The sequence below is a fragment of the Aythya ferina genome (genome assembly GCF_964211825.1).
Source record: "Aythya ferina genome assembly, chromosome: 16".
NCBI classification, from domain to species: domain Eukaryota; kingdom Metazoa; phylum Chordata; class Aves; order Anseriformes; family Anatidae; genus Aythya; species Aythya ferina.
In genome coordinates, this window is record NC_140315.1 from 2,803,751 (window position 1) to 2,823,376 (window position 19,626).

Consider the following 19,626-nt stretch of genomic DNA (forward strand, 5'->3'; position numbering starts at 1 on the left):
TTCTACCTCCTGTGTCATTGTTGGTGAAAAATCTGGCTCCTTCCCCTTCTGGTTGCCTGCTGTCAAAAGGGAGCACAGATTTGCTTGGAACCCACTGATTTGCAGATGTTGCCCCCAGGTTAACACAGCTCAGCAGGAGATGGAAAAGTTTTTCAGAGGCTGTTAAGCTCAGTGAGGGGTGAGAGCCACTGGAGACTGGAGACTGTTCCCCAGCTCGGACACAGGATGCTCATCTCATCTCGGGGACTGCCAGCTTCCACCTGGAGCCAGGACACTCATTTCTGTTCCGCCTTTGCTCTTCATGTTCCTTAGCTTGCCACTTAATTGTTCTCTGACAAAGGGGCTAATTAATTCATATGCAGGGCAATTAAAACACATGGCACGTGATCAGTTTTGCAGCACCGACATTGAGGCAGTGCGGCAAGCAGGACAGGAAAGGACACAGCCCCGCTTGCTTTCTGATCCTGCTCCGAACCTGTGCATGAGGCTGAACCTCCAGAGCACGTGAAATGTTCAGACAAAGCTCAGGCAGCCTGCAGAAGGAGGAGAAGGCAGATTTGGAGATGAGGGGCCTGGTTCCTCACTCCAGCCCCTCCAGGAGTAGGAGCAGGTGTCCATTGGGAAGGTGCAGGTGTCCATGTCAGCAGCATCAGCACTTGCTCATTTGTGTGGTTCCCTGAGTATCTCAACTGAAAATCCACTTTCAGGCCTGGGGCAGTCTCTCAGCATACACTTTATAAATATTTACAGACTTTCAAAACCAAATGCTACCAGAAGTTTGGCTAGTCGTAGGCTCTGTCCTGTTGTACAACCCAGAGCAATGCAGAGGTATATAACTGTCAGCAATCCATGAGCTGAATATTTTCTAACACCAAAATCAAAAGTGTGTTCTTATTAACGTCCCAAATGTACTAAGTTACTAAGTGTTCAGTAAATACTGGAAGATACATTTCTTGCCCCAGAGAATGTAGTCTGAAAAATTAATATTGATTCTAGACAAATCAATGTTTGCTTACCAAAATCATGTGCTGAATATTTCACAGCACCCACACAGCTGCAGGGGCATTGCAAGCTGTGTCTCCCTGCGATGCTGTCAGACACAGCACAAGTCTGTATTCAGGGCTTCACCTCACCCTGCAGCTCTAAAATTGTGGCAATAATGTTACTTACCAACATCTCCTGCCACGAACAGTGAAGGAAAAAAAAATATTAGACTTCTGCTGCAGATTCCCAATGGGTTTCTTTTAGGCAAGGGCTATGTACATTAATACAAATCATATTTTATGTTACTCACAGGACACAGAGATAATCAGAAAGCTATCTTCATAAACAGAGGGTTATTCATAATCCCTCACATGGCATTTCAATTATCAGTCTGATGACGATGTGACATTATGGATGAGGTTGTGATTAAATTTTCTTGTGTAATGACCCTAAGTAAATCTTTGCAATTTTCATTTTGCAGAGATTTAATATAGATTGGTGGCCTGTTGTTTGGCCCCTGTTTAATCCAAAATCGCTCATTAAATTGGGACCAGTAAACATCTGATGATTGCATTTCATGGGCTGAGCTATGAATTTAACATATTAAATCTACATTCCAGATGGATATAAGCATCTGTTCTCATTATGGTTATTGGTGTTAATCTGAAACCCTGACCTGTTTCTCCTGACATTACTCATATTAAATTCGATCCCAAATTCTAACAAATATTGGCGTGAGGGCATGAGGTAGTTAAAATGCCTTCACGTGCACATAATCCGGGGAAAGGTTAACTGCAGAAATTAGGGGACAGATACCACGAACCGCTTCCTTGTTCTCAGAAGGTGTCTTTCAGTGTTGCAGCATGTAAAACAACTGCTTTTGTTTTCCAGAATATAGACAAACAAATCAATAAATAAACACCTGAAAACCCAATAGGAGCCAATTCCATTTGACCGTGGGATTGCTAATCACCCAGCTCCAGCCGTATTCGTTACGGAGTGGCACATCCCTAATTTGTAAATCTGATTTGTCACTAAATCTCTGCAGAGTTTGACCCAGCATCTTGCAGGCACTCGTCTGGCTGAGGCTTCAGAGCCAGTCAGCTGAAAGTCAAATTAATCGGTGACTTCCAAAGACCATTAGGAAGAAGATATTCGTTACAGGACTGCTGAGAGCTTCTGCGCACCGAATGATTCATGTTTATTGCAGCCCGAGCATTTATTTATTAGATTGCTCAGTGTAATGGGAAATTTAAAATGACACACATTGTATTACAGGGAGGCTTAGCAAAATATTATCTCCCTGTTATTGTAAATCAAACAATTCTCAATGTCAGCTTGGATCACCTCTGCTCGGCAGTAGTTTTTTTCCAGGGGGTTGTTTAGCTCCTGAGGTATTTTATCTTTAAGCAAAGTCAGGCTGTAATCCTGAGCTGGCTTAAGTCTTCACACCCAGCTCCCAGGTGTAACGGCCTGATCCTGACACAGTCAGGGGGGCTTTTACACCTCACAACAGAGTGTTCCTGCTGCCCCCACACCTCCTGCTGCTTTGGAAAAGCTCACTGCTGCATACAAAGGATCAGAGAATTCAGCCCAGGGATTAAAAAAAAATAAAATAGATAAAAGGGTGGAGATAGATAGCTTTTTCCATGAAAAGGAGGAAAACAAATCAACATTTGCAAGAAGCAGAAGTGGATCTTTGCTACTCACCTGACACCAAAAAGGCACAACTCCCCTCCTGATGCCTCAGGTGCTGATACCCCAGGCTTTTCCCAGCCTGCTGGTGGGAGGGACAGGAAGGATCTAACCTCTGGGGTGGTGGGAGAGGAAAAAATCCACCAAGAAAAACATAAATACTATAAAACCCAGCTTGAATACTGGCAAGGTTGGGCTGGAACCCAAAATCTACACTAATCCCATCCCTGGAGTCTGCCTACCCATAGCACCTTCCCCCAGCCAAGGCTCTGCATGTGGCCCAGCAGTAACCATGAGGGCCAGGGGAAGGGTTTGGGTTTTTTTAAACACAAAGTATTCACCTGTGACCTATAAACAATGACTCTGCAGGGAAAAAAATACTGTGAGAAAAAGTATAAAAGCTGCTGGGTGGTTAAGGAGTGGGATGCAGCTTTTACCAGCAGCAGCTCCCTGCATGGGGAAGTCACTTGTCTGTAAAATGTCCCTGTGATTTTAACAGACCACAGAGTGTAGACCCCAAATGTGTACATAAAACTAGGGAAAAAAAAAAAAAAAAAAAAAAAAGATTTAAGTAAACACTAGTAATTAAAAAGTGTATTGACTACACTCAGAGAGCTCTGGCTGTGAGCAGCCTCCCCTACCCATTGCACAACGAGAACAAAATCAGATGTCTCAAATGCCATCTCCAAAAATAAAGAGAGGAAAAGGACTACAGCACTCAGCAGGTGAAAACACCCACTAAGATGGACGCTCACTCACGGTGCTAACAGAAGGACAAAAATAAATAAATAAAAAACAACCCTGCCATTAGTAATTAAGCCTACATCATTCATGGCAAAGCCGCTGTGTATAGGCAACGAGGCTAATTATCTCCAAAGTACTGGCTGATTTAAAAGAGTTTGGTTCACGCCAACACGCAGACAGGCTCAACACGCTCCCACCCAGCCGGGCTGGCCGCACTTCAGTTGGAGCAGTGTGACTGCAGCTCCTCGCCCTGATGGAGGGGTTTGGGGGGGTTTGGAAGGGCTTGGAAGGGTTCAGAAGGGTTCAGAGGGGTTCGGAGTATTGTTAGTGCCCATCAGCATCTGCAGCTCGTGACAGCCACAGCCACAAGAAGGTCGAAGCAGGGGTGTGCAGGTGGAGGAGATGCTGCCTGAAGTGATTGCCCTGAATCCCTTCCAGCTCCTGGATGGTGATTTCTCACACCCACCTTTTGCACCAGCTTTTTGTCCAGTTGCTCCCATGGCAGCATCGGTTTGGGTTTGGGATGTCACCCCAGGGATCACCAGCTCACCAGTTGTGGGGTGGGAAGCAGCCAGGAGAAGGGTCCTGGGGATCTTCCCTGGCAGAGAATCAGTGTGCTGGGTTAGCCATGGGACAAGGCAATATTTGAATGTTTGTGTCATTGTCTCTAAAGGTGCTTCCCACTGGCTGATGAGTAGTGCAAGCAGACCATGGCCACGCATGAGCACAGGCACATAAAAGTGGATGTAGATGCTTCCCATCACCTAGAGACTTTCACAGCATAACCATGGAGAAAGCGGAGCTAGAGAAAATCAGAATTAACCATGCACCCTTTCACCCCATATTTAAAAAGAGGAAGAAACCATCCACAGCAGGGAGGGCACTGAGACTCCCCCCAGCCTCCAAACTGAGGGCTTTCAGAGGGGACGACGCTGAAACCACGGCTCCAGGGAACCATCCCGTCGCTTCCAGCACAATGGACCACAGATTTTAATTGCTTGTTAACTCCTATTGTCACACACAAGTTAGCAAAGCTGAAGCCGTGTGACATAAATCACACGTACCAGCCCAATAAATCTTCTCCAGAGATGACAGCTTTGCAGACAGCACCGGACGAGAGCGGCCACCGCGCAGACCTGTGCTTACAAACCGCCGGCTGCAAACCGGTGACAGATCTGCTGAGCCCCAAACACTTGGCATCCTGCTAATGTCTGTCATTACCGTGATTGATACAGCCCCTCTATCACACCCTGCAGTTGTCCACATTTGCAAAGCTTTATTAAATTACAGCGTCTCCCAACTGCTATCCGGCATCAGTACAAGGCAATGGCCAAGAGGAGTCAGGGACAACTTGAGGTTTTTCAGCTCCGGAGACCGGGGAGGTGGAGGGGCTGAGAGCTTTGCTGGCTTTTTTTTTTTTTTTTTTTTTTTTTTTTTTTTTTTTTTGGGTGGGCTAGAAAACTGAGTGCAGAATCACCACCTTTATCTCTATGTTCATGGACAGGAGCTAACACTATCCCCAAATTCAGCAGCAGAGGGGTTTTTCACAACTGGTTCCTGCAGCTCCGTTTCCCACCCTCGTCTCCCCTTCTCACCATGATCAGGTCCGTCTCATTAGCACCTTTACAACAAACCCATCACACCCCATGTCCTGCCAAGTCCCCATGGTTCTTGCTTTTTCTCCCCACATTAGTGAGTACAGGGATGAGTTTGGGCCAGGAGCTCTGTCCCCTTCCACCCTCACCCTGCTGAGCCTCACTGGACTGGGGCATCCAGCACCAGATATCCTGTTTAGGACCAAAATAAAAGGAATTATTTCCACTAATAACTCATTCTCTACCACTTGGTAGGGCTAAGGGGTTTCTTCTTCCTTCAAGGCATTACAACGACAAAGGTGGAAGGATTCATTCTGCGAACCCTGCTGCTCTCAGGGTTGGGGTTACCTTCAGGTCCCCCCAAAAAAGTTCCCCTGACCTACCGTTGGTGAAAACCCCATAACAGGTGCCACCACCCCACATCCCACCCCACAGAGAGTCCTGTCTTCATGGAGACCTCAGGAGGAAGAGTACACAGATATATTGTTTCTATAAATCCCCTGATATTATCTTTTATCGGCAGTAATAAATGTCCATATTAATTAACTTAATGGTTTTAACTGCAGTAATGACTTTGTATTAAACTACTGTGCTTTCATGTCCCATATAAAAGCTGCAATAATAAAATTCGTCTGCAGTATTTTTTTTTTTCAACTTTCATTGTGCTGAGACAAAGCAAAACCACTGCTGGAATATTCCACATGTCAAGGCCAGAAGATGAATTGAGTTTTGTGCACAACACTTCCATTCTGAAACAAAAGTGTATTTGGAAATTGGAAAGTTTTGAGCAAACCACTGATAAAATGGAAACAAAAGTGGGCAACCAGTTTTCTTTTCTCATCTTTTCTTTTCTCATCTTTTCTCATCTTTTCTCATCTTTTCTCATCTTTTCTCATCTTTTCTTTTCTTTTCTTTTCTTTTCTTTTCTTTTCTTTTCTTTTCTTTTCTTTTCTTTTCTTTTCTTTTCTTTTCTTTTCTCTTCTCTTCTCTTCTCTTCTCTTCTCTTCTCTTCTCTTCTCTTCTCTTCTCTTCTCTTCTCTTCTCTTCTCTTCTCTTCTCTTCTCTTCTCTTCTCTTCTCTTCTCTTCTCTTCTCTTCTCTTCTCTTCTCTTCTCTTCTCTTTTCTCTCCTTGGTATTTTCTTTGGAATTTTGCTAGTAAGCAAGGGAATCTGCTACTCAGTCCTCTTTCATCTGTTGCTGTAAATATTCTGCATATTTCCATAAATATTTGGAAGAAATTAATGGGCTTTTGCAGTCATTTTGGAGTACGTGTCAGTGCCACAGTCTTGTTTACCTGTAAGAGGGCAGGCAAAACTGTGTGTGATTCCAGTAGCAAGCAAATGTCAGTGAAATATCTTCAGAACTTCATTTGCTTTTTCCAGTCTGAAATTTCTTCACATTAAATGTGAATTTCTGCAGCTGGAAAGGTGGAAAATTATAATTATCGATAGCCAGGACAGGGGTGGGGAAAAACAAAGTTTACCTCCACAATCTGACATCTGTGAATAGTTTTTACTGTTTTTACCAGAGCTGTATCTGAGCCAATTTTAGTCATTGTTGTTTCTGAAGATTTAAGGTAGCCTGACTGTCCTCACCATCTGTGGGACCTGGCCCCACTTTATAACTGACTGTTACAAATGTACTTTTCCAGCTTTAAAACACTCAGGCAGATGTTTTTCCCTTAAACCCTCCTGAGAAAGCCTAAGGCCCTTCCTGGCATCCCAGTGCCATCTAAATGATTTCTTCCAAGGATCACAATGTGCTTCTGAAATTGGAGATAAAGCCTAAATCGAGGTTTATTGAATATGAGCAAGTGCCACCTTCCAGAGCTGGCTCATGTGGCTGCCAGCCCCTTGGTTGGGGACATGAAAAAGGGGGCACCAGAGGGAGAGGTCAGCAGACGGGGCATGAGGCTCGGAGCTGCTTGTCCCCATCCACCCTCTGTTCCCAAAGGTTTTCTTCATGTTCTTATTGCGCTGGAAATGCCTGAGGCTGGGTATAAACAGGTTTAAGTTTCACACTGTAACAGCAATGGGTTTTTGCAAGTTAAAACTTTTTTCCTAAGCTTCTCCAGGCTTTTGAACACAAGCACGTTGCTGGCACAAGCTGGTTAAAATAAGAATGGGCTCTGTGCTCACAGACAGATATCAGTGCTTTATTTTATTTATTTTATTTTATTTTATTTTATTTTGGTAAATAACCCCAGGTTTTAAAAAGTGCAAATTAATCTCTGAGGTCTCTTCCAATAAGAAATTACTAGGTCTAATGGGCTGCTAGAAGCAACCCATGGAAACAGAGGTAAATACCAATCCAGCTGCCAGCCCTTTCCATGTAGGATGAGCCCGTTGGCAGGTGCCCACCCCACACACAGAGATTAGGACTTGGTGAGTTTAACATTTGGGAAGGAGAACAGGACATGGGGAGCACCTTGGCACAGAGGTTGGAGCAGGAAGAGCAGCATTTGATTTCTCCCATTTCCTCCCACCAAAAAATCGAGAAAACATTAAGGCTCTTGAAAGCATCTTCAGGGCTTGACTCTTTTTGATCCCGAGGGCTGCAGGAACAGTCCCAAGAGGATCCGACCCAGGGGACATCACCCTGGTCCCACTTGGGCTCTCGCTGCCCCATGGCAGGGAGGATGCTGCTGGGCTTGTGTGCCAGCTCCCTGCGGGAGCGCTGCTTATCCCGCAAGCTTTATGTAAATATTTGTAAGTGGCACATCTGTCTGAATTACAGCCGTGCCCTCCTGGATTGCTAATTGTAGGTTTTAATTCAGCTCTGACGACCAGTTTACATAAATTAGGGAGCTGGCAGTAAGCAAGCTTTGAGGAGACGGGATATGGATTTAGTAAGATTTTCTTTTTTTTTTTTCTCTGAAATGTTTCTACCCAGGCTATTGCCTCTTCCTGCAGCTTGAATCGTTGTGGAAGAAAACCAGGGAGTATCTCAGCTCTGCTTGTTGAAGGCACTCAGCTCTGGTCTTTAACCCAGTGCTGGTGTGCCCAGCTCCCACCAGTACCCTGATGGACTTTAACTGGCTGCAGAACAAGAAAAGGATCCGGCATTTAATTTTATGGCATGCCCATCTGGCAAGAGCCAGCACCAGGGTAGCCTGGCTTGGATATTCTGGTGTGCCAAGGCAAGGATAGGACTGATATGATCATGGTGCACACGCTGCATCGAGGAGGCACCCAGCAACCTTTCAAGCAGTCGATGGAAGGTCGGCACCACTCGGTCTGTTGCCAGCCCCCAAGAGGTGCTGAGCCCCTGGGATGGATGCGAGCTCTTTCCTTGCCCTCCAGGAAAATGAGATGCCACTCCTGTCCTCCCAAGCCATCACCCATTTCACACCACAGTTACTGACACAACAAATGCAGCCATTCAAACATCCAGATGGGATTCATCCCAAAGTGTATGCTTGTGCTTATAAATTCATCCTTCACAGCCACAGAGCTCGTCCAGTCACCTGCCCGTACGCTGTGTGGGACCATCTGTGGGCAGCTCTTTAGAAAGGCCACTGGTTAGGCAGGAGGGGTTCAGAACTGGCTTCAGATTAAAGGAAGGAAACAACGTGAGTAGGACAAGCTGGAAATCTACCGCAATAATCAGTCTGTTCAGATGCACACGTGCCCAAACTGTAATTGTCTAATTAGCTAAAATAGTTGCTGCAAGCGTACTTTGTACCGCGACTTTGTCTTGTCTCAATTAGACACTTCAGATCTTTGGCATGCTTGGGGAATATGTCACCTCCTTGAAAAATGTCAACCCAAAGAAATAAATAGAAATGTTGAATTTGGAGAGCTGGCCTTTCACTCCGTCCTGTCTGAAACAAGACTGCCAGCCCCACAAGACACAGAGTGATGTACACTTGTTTGCTTTTTCCTTTTCTAAAATACCACCAGGCCCTGTATTATAGTGAGAACATCCCGATCCCTTCCCTGCCAGCACTGTATGCTTCCTCGCATCCCAGACTTAGCCTTAAAACAGTATTATTGTCTTCAATCCAAGTGTCCAAACCCAACACCGATACAACAGATCTGAACAGGACTGCAGCCAGTTGAGTTTTTGGCCCTTCCTTTCCAACATGTACAAGGACAAAGAGTTTCTCCACTCGTGTGCCTATTCAGATGCACCCAGGCTGGTCCAGAGCTCATTAAATTGCCAGGATTCTTCCCATTGCCTCGTTGCCTCCACTGCTGAAGTGCGATCGCTGCACATCGTTAAACCCAGCAGCCAGACTTTCCAGAACAAAAGCTTTATTTTATTTTATTTTATTTTTTGCACTGGCTGGCTGATACTTTTTATGGAATCACTCGAGGGCCAGGTTGTAGTTCTGTAATTGTACGGGGCTGTCATCCTCATAAATATTAAACACCGCTTCCAAGTGAAACTGCAGCTCCTTTTATTGCACAAAGCAGTGGATATCCCAGCTGAAACCATTCTGCTTCCTCGCTGGTGCCTGCTGAAAAGTGACTGCGGTTCAAAATATTTATCAATGCTTTGTTGTATTGGGAGAATGCTCAGTGACAGATGGACACTCTCTTTAAAACCTCAACGTATGCAAATCTCCATACAAAAGAGCCCAGGATGTTTTTAATATCACACACTTGCCTCAGGACATGTTTTTAAATCCCCACTTACCCAGGGCCCTGGCTTTTTATCAGTCGAACGCCTTAAGCACTATGTCAGTGTGGACATCTGGCCGCGTGTTTAAAAAATTTTTTATTTGCTAAAATATTTAGTGATGTGACAGGGGTTTTAACTGGGGACAGCAGGTCCGGTGGCATATGTTCCAACCCAACTGCTCAGAGAGGAACAACTAACAAGGTAGCTGTTTGGGGCAGTTTACCATTTGGACTGTAAGAAGCCAAAAAAAAAAAAAGGGAATGGAGAGGATCGAAACCAGGTGTTATTAATGACTAATGCAGGGGCAAGGAGGATGAGGGTTAAGTACACCAAAATAGCTTATCGGGATTATTGTGCTTCCTCGCCATCACTCTGACGGGCAAGAGAAAGTCTCATAACAATGTGTGAGGCTTCTGAGAGCTTCCCCCTCGTTTCCAGGCTGGCTAAGGAGGCTGCCTTGAGCTATTCCCATGTGGGACCCCGAGCAGCTGCGGTACGGGGTTTGGGACTGGTGGGGGTGGCAGAAACATAGGTGGGAGAATATTACCAAGAAGAAAGTGAATGAAGAATAGCAGACAGAAAAGTGTCACAGGTCTCTCAGGTTTCCTTCAAACCTCTCGCACTTAATGTTGAATTACTCTGTGGTGAGAATCCCCACACAGCACCATGTCGAGGGCGGTCTCACTTCTTCCCACAGGCTGGGGTGTTTATCACCACCCAGCCTGTGAAAAAGAAATATAATCCCAGAAATGTTGAGCACTGATTTTTCTTTGGTCCAACTCTTCCTGGTAAATGCCCTTCAAAGAGACTGTCACGTTGGGAATTGAACTGAAGGCACTGAACACAAACCAGCACCCTACATAAATGATGCAGGTTTTATTTTTTCTAGGACTCTTCTGGGGTGGTGGGTGCTCATGCAGTAGCCCAGTGTGGTGCCAGGAGCCCTTTTCCTTCCAACACAGCCATGTTTTAGCTTTAAAATTTGATATGCAGAAGTGATTTCCACCTCCTGTGCACGGATGTGCTGTGGTACACTGTAGAAGCAGGAGTGTCAGCTAATTGTTGCTCACCTGCTAGCGTTATTCTACTCTCAATTAACACCCCTATTATTAGAAAGTCACCGCATGTGAATTGAAATCCTAGGCATGTTTGCCTTCTGCACGGGCAGCCAGGCAGCTCAAACTGCTCAGAGAAACCCAGACTTCCTAATGCTAATGCTAAATTTAAGGACAGCCACTTAACGATGCCCTTAACCACATCATTGATGTCCTTTCAAGAGGAGTGGATGTGGCACTGCAGCTGCTGCAAAACCGTTGTCATGTCTGAAGGTAGGAACCACAGAACCACTTCATTTGAGGGCAAAAGTTTCCTTTTCCTTCATTCAAGGAAAACAACCAACCAGAGGAACCGCCCCACGCTCCGACCCTTTGTCTGGTGTACCAGTGATACCTGCGTTTTATGTCACTGCATTATTCATGTCTACATCTGATTAACTCAGGCCCCTTGGGGTTTCATGGCATGCAGTGCAGCTGCAGACATGTCAGCATGCCATGGAGTTCCAAGTCAATACATTAGAATGGACGAGGCCCCTTTCTTATCAAAAAATGCTGCCTTTTGTACCGGCTGGAGGGTCACATCCCTCCATTTCTCTTGCAAAATGGATGAAAAAAATATGTCTGGTGGAAGAGCTGCATGTTGCAATGCAAGGTGGTGCTGTAAGGCTAATGGGCAGTGAAATCAGTGAATTTCATCTTTTTTCTGCAGAATGGGCCAAAAATGCAGAAGCCAAGCTCCATCCACACCAATATCCCACCTCCAGTGGTGGCCAGAACCAGTTGCTCTGCTGAAGGCCCACCATACCCCAAAATGCTGAGGAGATAAGCCAGCCCCTGCAAGGCTGGTGGGAAATCAGGACATGCCAAGACTAGAACCAGGTTGAATCCTGCAGCACAAGGTTCCTCTCTCTTCCAAAGTGCCATTTGTTGTGATCTCTGTGGGAAATAAAATGATTGAAATGGAGGTTTTCTAAAAGGAGGTGCCCAGATATTGCAGCGAAGGCTGAAAGCTCTGCTGGGTGCCCCCCCGGCACCTCCTGGCTCTGCATCTGCTCTCCCCCCGGCAGGAACCATCCCTACTTCTCCCCCTTTTCTCTTCTGGAAGGAGACAAAATGTCAGGAGCAGACCCAAGGCTTATGGAGAGAGAATGAGGCACAGCGGTAAGCATCAAGTGCTGTGCTGCATTTACTGCTGATTTTCCGAACGAGAAGGTGATCCAGCTCTCCTAGAGTTCAAGCTCTTTAGCACTCCCCTAAATTACTTTGGTTTTTTTAAATAAAAAGTTATTTTTCTCCTGCATACATTACTTTCTTTGTGTCATGTGCTTGTCTTTGCTGCATTTCTCCCGAGAACACTTGGTCACTCTATTTCTATGAAGTATTAATACCCCACCAGTGATATTTATGTGCCCAGATCTTTTTTTTTTTTTCTTTTTTTTTACCTTTAGATGTTCAACAGCATGAATATTCTTATTTTTTATTTAAAACTAATTTGGAGTTCTCTCTCTCCAAGGGGTTTCTAATCACCAAAAAGTGCCCGAGGCTAAAACTGATTGACAGGAAAACGTTGTGGCTTCTGAAAAGTAAATTGGCTATTGACAGAGCAGTATACAAAGGAAAATGCTAAATGCTTATTATTTATGAGCTATTAGGGAAAATGTTATTAGCATCTGTTTCCCACATGGGCAAAAACACCTGTCAGACATCAGGAAACTATAAAACGATGCACAGTTAATAGTTACTTTGTTTAAAAAGTCATTAAAATTGAATGTCAGCTAAAACTTAGGAAAACATTATTCTTCAAACAACTTTTAATCTTGCTGTTCAAAACGAAAACAAAACAACAGAAAAAAAAAAAAAAAGACCTCACCACATTTTAATTTCTGGGAGCAGAAAGGCAGAAAGACGACGTTTGATTTGAAAGGGATGAGGCGACGTTCAGTACACAACAAAAAAGGGATGGGAAAAAAAAAAAAAAAAAAGAGGAAAAAAAGGGACAAGGTGGCTCCCTCCCGGAGCAGCACAGCAAAGGAAGGCAGAGCAAGGTCAAGCATTTACACAGGTTTTTGGCATGTGGCACAGGGATTGTTTGGGTCTCACCTAAACCTGTGACTAGGATGCATCTGTCTGTCTGTCTGTCTGTCTGTCTGCAGCCGCGATGCTCTTCCCAGGTGGGGTTCAGGCACTGAGTTGGCTGGAACATTGGCCAGGGGCCAGGCTGTTGGCATCCCCCGGCAGCCACGTTAATGAGTCTCACCTAATGAGCAGACCCTTCTCTCCAGGAAACCTCAGGAGCATTACCAGGCCTGGAGCACAGTCACCGCTCACCGTCATTTGGGGTCAAACCCTGCTCTACATAGAGTGGGGCACATCCAGGTGGGACTTTCTGGCTGGGCGGGCCCCCACAAAAAATGGAAAATTATGACCCAAATGTCCCACAATGCCCAACCGTGCTCCTATTCCCCAGCCTGTACTGCACCTGAACAGGGATTTGACTGCAGTTTGGTGAATTTTCCAACTGCGGAGTTGCAAAGAGCTGCGTCTAAAAATGCCTCGATAATCTCTCTGCCCTGCAGCAAGAAGTGGGATAAGGCTGGGATAATCCAGGCATTTCGTGCGCAGAGTATTTAGGTGTAGTCTGTCAAGAATGACCCTAAATCAGGATTAACTTTTATGAGAATTGTCAAAGAAAATGAAGATTTTTTATTTATTTTTCCCCAATAAGGTGAATCCTGTCAGCATTACAGATTGGATAACTGGCAAACAAGAGGTTTCGGTTCTTATTTTTACCCAAGCCACAGCATCTTCTGCTGTTCTACGTGCCACCAACATTTACTTACCCAGTGAGCCGTTCCCCTTTTAACAAACCCTGTGTGATTTTCCAAGCAGCCTTCTTCGGGAGGCAGACCTGAAATCCGTGCTTTGTGCACAGCTGAGCACACCAGCAGCCTTTTAGCAGTCGTATGAACAAGCAGCGTGGCAGAACCAAGGGCGCTTTCTGACGTGGGCTGGGATGACACTGGGATGACTCCCCTCCAGCTTGGTCGCAACTTTAGCACGGGTTGTGAAACCAAACCCAGGGGGACTTGAATGGAAGTAAGGCCTCAAGGTGGAAATATGCTTCCAATGTACTATTTATAGTGTCAGAGCAAGTGCAGCAGCACACTGCATGCACATAAGCCTTGGTGGTGAATAGCAGCGTGGTTCATCTTCCCAGGATTGCCCAAATATCTGCTGTTAGAAAATAAATAAATCCTTGGTGTGTGTGCAGTCTACATTCCCACCTGAGTGGGAATCTCACACCCGGAGTTTTGCCTTGGGAAAGAGAAAATGAAAGATTACCTTTCAATCCTCTCGCTCTTGTTTTATTTGCAGGGGGCAGGATCGCCCTGATCCAGGACACAAGGACAAACCCTGTGTGACACCAGTAAAAATGCCAGAGAAATATCACATAAAATATTGCTTGTCCATTTAAATTATTTAATGTTATTAACATTAATTACCAGGCTCGGATACCCTGAGTGATTCACACGATTTCCCTCCCCCAGCTCGGTTTGCAAAGTTTAATTCTGAATTTCGACGTCGCCTTGTTGTCTCCAGCTTCCTTGGAGCAGCAGAAGGCATTTGGCAGGCTGTGCCAAGACCCAGGGGCAACCACCCATTGCTCATCTCTCCTTCTGGGGCTCCAGCACCCCTTTTGCCAAGCCTCATTCCCTGTCCCTCTCCCTTTTCTGCACCACCAAAACTCACTGGGGTGCACACCTGATGTCCCAGCCTCCAGCTGTCACCCTCATGGGGCTCTCGGTGGCATCTTTGGCCCAGGACAAGGCCCATGATGGGTTTGTGCCATGGAGCTGGAGGCACCTGGCCCTCGTGGTCCTCGTTCTGTCCCTCGAGCAGTGTTTTGTTATGGAGGTAACACAACATATATAGGGCTGGGGGGTACACAGGTTCCTCTGCACCCTCTCTGATGAGGTTAAAAGGACGTGGAAGAGTTCAGCACTCCAGTGCAATAAGAGTATCATCATTTAATATAAATAATAGTATACTTTCGTGTCACCGAGTGAAACTGTTGGCTTTTATGGCTAACTTTTAACACATTTTCTTCTGTAGCCCATAAACTGAGATGACATCCAGTCTGCTTGAGGGAAAAGCATCCTCACCAGGTGATGGACAGGGAGCTCAGCCTGTGCCTGGTGGGGTTGGCCACTGTGGGAGCCTCACCCCAGACTTTCTGGAAATGGTCATGTGGGGAGGAAGGAGATGCTCTTTAGCTGCTTAGTTTGTTATTAAATTAATTTCTGGAGCTGGTTGACATGATTTGTCTGTCGTTGCTCTGGCGGTGCAGGGCGACGTGGTGCTTTTCTGACCAGCTCTGCTGCCCACATCCCAGTGGGGACAGAGCATAGAGGCAGGTGGAACAGGGCAGGATACGCCACATGTCACCCCCGAGCAAGGGGAAAGCCTCAGGGCACAGAGCAGGGGTCCCTTCTGGGGACACCTCACCCGGGGCATCATTAGCCGGGAGAGGCAGGCGGGGTCCCCCGGCCTGATCCAGACCCCAGCTGCCTGCAGAAAGACGTGGCACTGCCTCCTGCCCTTCCCATCTTCTTTTCCAGTGCTTTTAAGAGCATCGGCCGCCTCCGCCTGGTCCAATTCTCCAGGCAGGAGCCCTCCTGGGTGGGGACTTCAGCATCTCCCCGCCACCGCGTTTGATGTGCCGCTTTCCCTTTGAAATGCAATGGCTCGCTCCTCTAATCCTCACCGCATTTGGGAGGCTTCTTTTCAGGCTTTCCGATCATGGGGATGTCGGGGGAGCAGAGTTTATTTTCAAGAGGGGTCATTTTGAAGTTTTTGTTTTCAAAGCGTAAATGTTATTCATTTATTTATTTGATAAAAGCGTAAAGTAACAAATTTGGTGGTTGTTTCTGGTTGGGTTGGGGTCTTCTGTTTGTTTTGTGGGTTTGTTCATTTGTTTGTTTGTTTTTCCTTGGGGTTTTAAGTACTCCTCTGGCACCTCGGATCCCTTCTCCTGAACTTTCCCCTGATGCTCAGTGCCTGGTTCCTCTGTTCCCGATTGCCTTTCCAAGCATAACCTTGGGATCCTTGGAGAAAGAGCTCTGCTTCCAGCCAACAGAAATCCAAACTGTGCCCACCAAGGTGCCAAGGAGTAAGCGCTAGCCAGCAGAATATGAAAAAAGCAGAAATTTGCTGTAATTTATGCCACTTGGTCCACTGAAACACTGCTCGGGTTCAGCCGGGGACCTGCGCTCGGCCTTTTTCCCCCGAGCCAACCTCTCCTCCTCCGAGTCCTCAAAGTTAGAAACGTCTTTTGTATTCCAGAGGCCAAAGGGCCAAACTTGCCTTTAATTAAAATGCATATTCTTTAATTAAAGGCCCCATAACACATGAAGGGCATTCATTGAAATACGATGTGTGACATAGTCATTACCCTGCTGTTAATTACTAATTAATGAAGCTATTTCAATTAATAGCTTCCCCACTGTCACTCTGGCTTTGACAGGGCTCCGTGCTGAGAAGCCGTGGAGGAATCACAGGCGATCGTAACTCCTGGAACGGCACCAAAAGGCATCAGCTGAATATTCATGTCGGACGGCGTTAACACTTTTCAATTAAACATAATAAAGTAAAAGCTCCGTCAAAAGTGGATATCAAACACGCGCCAGCCTTTCCCTCTCCCCCTGTTCTCCTCCAGCTTGTCAAAAATAACTGGAAAGAAGGAGGAAAAAAAAAAAAAGGTGTTTTTGTTGTTTTTTTTTTTTCTCCTTTGACACCTCAGGCTGGAGCATGATTTATCAGGCTGCACAAGGTGAAGATTTACTACATGCCCAGGCTGTGTTTCAAGCACAACGTGCTCACAGGCAGATGTTTTTTGTCCTAGGACCAAGTGTCGCATCGCCGTCCCGTTTTCTCCACTTCCCTGCATTTCCACTGCGGTGGGCACAGGTCCCCCAGGCTTTCCCAGCCCCGTGCTGGTGTTGGAGAGCTCAGGAGCTGCGTTTATTTTCCGCAGGTAAAGGGCATCCCCAAGGGCAGGTTCCAGCCTCTGAGCTGTGCCACCGAGGGGCTGCTGCTCGAGGAGCAGTGGGATGGAAGCTCCTTGCCATCGAGGTGTGCTCACCCCGCTGGGGATGCTCGGGCGCCATCTGCTTGAAGATTTTCAGTCAAAATACTTGGAAAAGAAAAGCGGTCTTCTGGCTGCAAGAGAGGTTTCCGCAGAGGATGCCCACGTTGAACCCTCAGTGGTTTATTTTAACAGCTTTCATTTTCAGGCAGACCTTAACAGGGGGGAGAAAATCGAAGGGAGAAATTATCATTTGCAGGAAAAAAGAAACTGGGAGAACAGTAAAATATTGTCCAACCATCCTTATTGTGTGGTTTGCTGCAGAAAGCAGGAAATTTGGGAGCTGGCATGCAGGTACTGTGGCCATGAAGACAGGAGGCATGGGCTGGGGGGGAACACCAGATTCCTGGTGGCTCCAGGAAAAGGCATTTGTTGTGCTTGGGATTTGGCAATAGCAATGAAAGAGGGTGAAGGGACCCATGCTTTTGCAGAAAAACCTCAGGCAGAAACCTTTGCCCGATAAACACTGGCTGTGAGAGCAGGTGAAGGCAGGGAGATCAATGCACTGCAAGGCTCGGGGCACCCAGTGCTCTCAGCCATGGTGATGCAAGGCAGGAGAAACTCCACAGGAGTTAAATGAGTGACATTCATGCAAAAATAATGGGAAATTGGGAGCAAGGGCATTAAATTCAATGTTTAGGAATAGTCCCAAAGGTGGTTAAATAAATAGCCTCAGCAACTTAACACCCCCACCATGAAAAAACAAACAAACAAACAAAAAAGACATTTTTCCCTGTCCCTGAACAAAATGCGGATTTTCTTCAGCACTTCAGGATTTCCTACTCAGCTCCTAGCCTGAGACAGGAAGCAAAAAAACCAAACCAGCTCATGTAAACAAATGCCAGTGCCTTCCTGGGGCTGGAGGGCAGTATGAAAGCATTTTCCTTATCAGAAGCAGCTGCCAGGTGTGCTGACCATAAGGCAGGACAATTTCACCTGCTGCGAACCCAGCACTAGACCCCAGCTGTCCTTACCATACTCATTCTGCCTTGCAGCAGTTTTGCTTGCAAAACATGAATCTTGCAAGAGTACAGGCAGAGGAAGAGGTCAATACCTGGGAGAAAATGTCCCAGGATGGGTAAGCAGCACTCCTGAATGCTTCCTTTGGCCCCCCATATTTGTTCTTATATTCCTTTCCTCTTTTCCCTTGCTGCTATTGCCAGACTGACTGCTCGAAAGCAAACATAAGGGCAGCCCAGTCAATCTGTCTGGCCACGGCTGGAGAATGATGGCTTTTTGTCCTTTTTGCTGGTTGACCCCCAGAGGCTGATCTCCGAGGTCTCAGTTTGGGCTCAGCACTGATTCACCTCCCTCCACCTCCCCTGGGCCTTGTGAAACATAGAGAGAAACCTTGCCTGGTTTCTGTCGATGACACTCAGGAGCTTTCCCACACCCAGGATGGACCAGGAGGCAGGGAGCTGTGCTCCTGCATCAGTTGTTAACCTCTGACACATAATTTGGAGCCACACATCACCATAAAGACTTCACGGATTGCTCTTATAATGTAATAGGCCCTTGATCTGCTGCATTTGTGCAGGGTATGGAGGGCAAAATAATTAATTGGACAAGCTCCTGTTTAGTTTGAATGCTGTGCCACTCTCAGAGGCTGCAAGTGGTGGATTCATACTGACTTCCCTGGTGCCGGTAGTGTTCAACAGAGAAAAGAGCCAGAACTCACACAAAGCACTCTTTATACAGTTGTATGGGAAATGCTGGTGTTGCAAAAATTGCTGAAGATCAAACGCCCGTGCTGTGGACTTGTGCTCTCCGGTACAGGTGCTCCCCTGTGTCTGCAAAAGCAAAGAAATGTTTCAGGAAATGTCAGCGAAGTATTGCCCGAGACTGGGGACGTCCTTCCCTGGAAATATTAATCCACCAAACACGGATGAATCTCCTGGAATAATCCTCTCTAATGCACGTTCAGGAAATCAATTCTGTGCTTTATTCTTTAATCCAGAAATCTCCAAGGAGGAGGAGGAGGGCAAGAATGGACAGAACCTATCAAAACAGAATAAAAATTGGCACTGCATTGAAGGCAGAGAGAGAAACGTGTCTTTATCACGAGCAATGACCTCCTCTTACCAACCCAGTGGTTAAGATTTGCCTACAAACACCAAAGCCCTGGGCAATACCAAAATTCACTGTTTCTTACTTATGCTGCAGTTTTTGGCTCTGCATTAGATGTGCCAGAAGACGGAGGTGCTAAGGCAGAAACCCTCTGGGCTTGCCGTGCTCTGGGAACACCTGGAGGCAGGCACTGCCAGCCTTAGTGCCCCTTGCTAAATCCGAACAGAAAACCGAGCGTTATCACCCCAAATTGCATTACCTTGCTGCTAAATTTGCAAGCCAGATTTTCACACAGTTAAGCCCGGGTATGTGATTAATGCTATGCCTGCGTTTGTCACCGTGACGGTGCTTGTAGACGTAGCCCACACGGGCAGGTCTCTGGTTTGCCCGCACGACTGGGCGAAGTCCCACGGCAAATTTGGCGTGTAATGGTGTGCGTATTAGCACAGCCAGCTTTGAGACAACTGCAAATCTGGTTCAGTTTCCACCCTGAGGAGCTTTATCCCTATCCACTAAACCTGTGGGTAATACATCTTAATGATGCTCTGTCAGCCACAGTTCCCATCCTAAACCTTTTAACATACAGATGGTGCCAGGCATGTTTATCGGGTGGCTCCCCAAAACAGCTCTCGTTTTTCAAGCTATTTGAGTGATTTCTAAATGCTGTTAGGAAGAGTTTGTCCATCTCGGGGCTCTGCAGAGAGGCTCAGTTTCT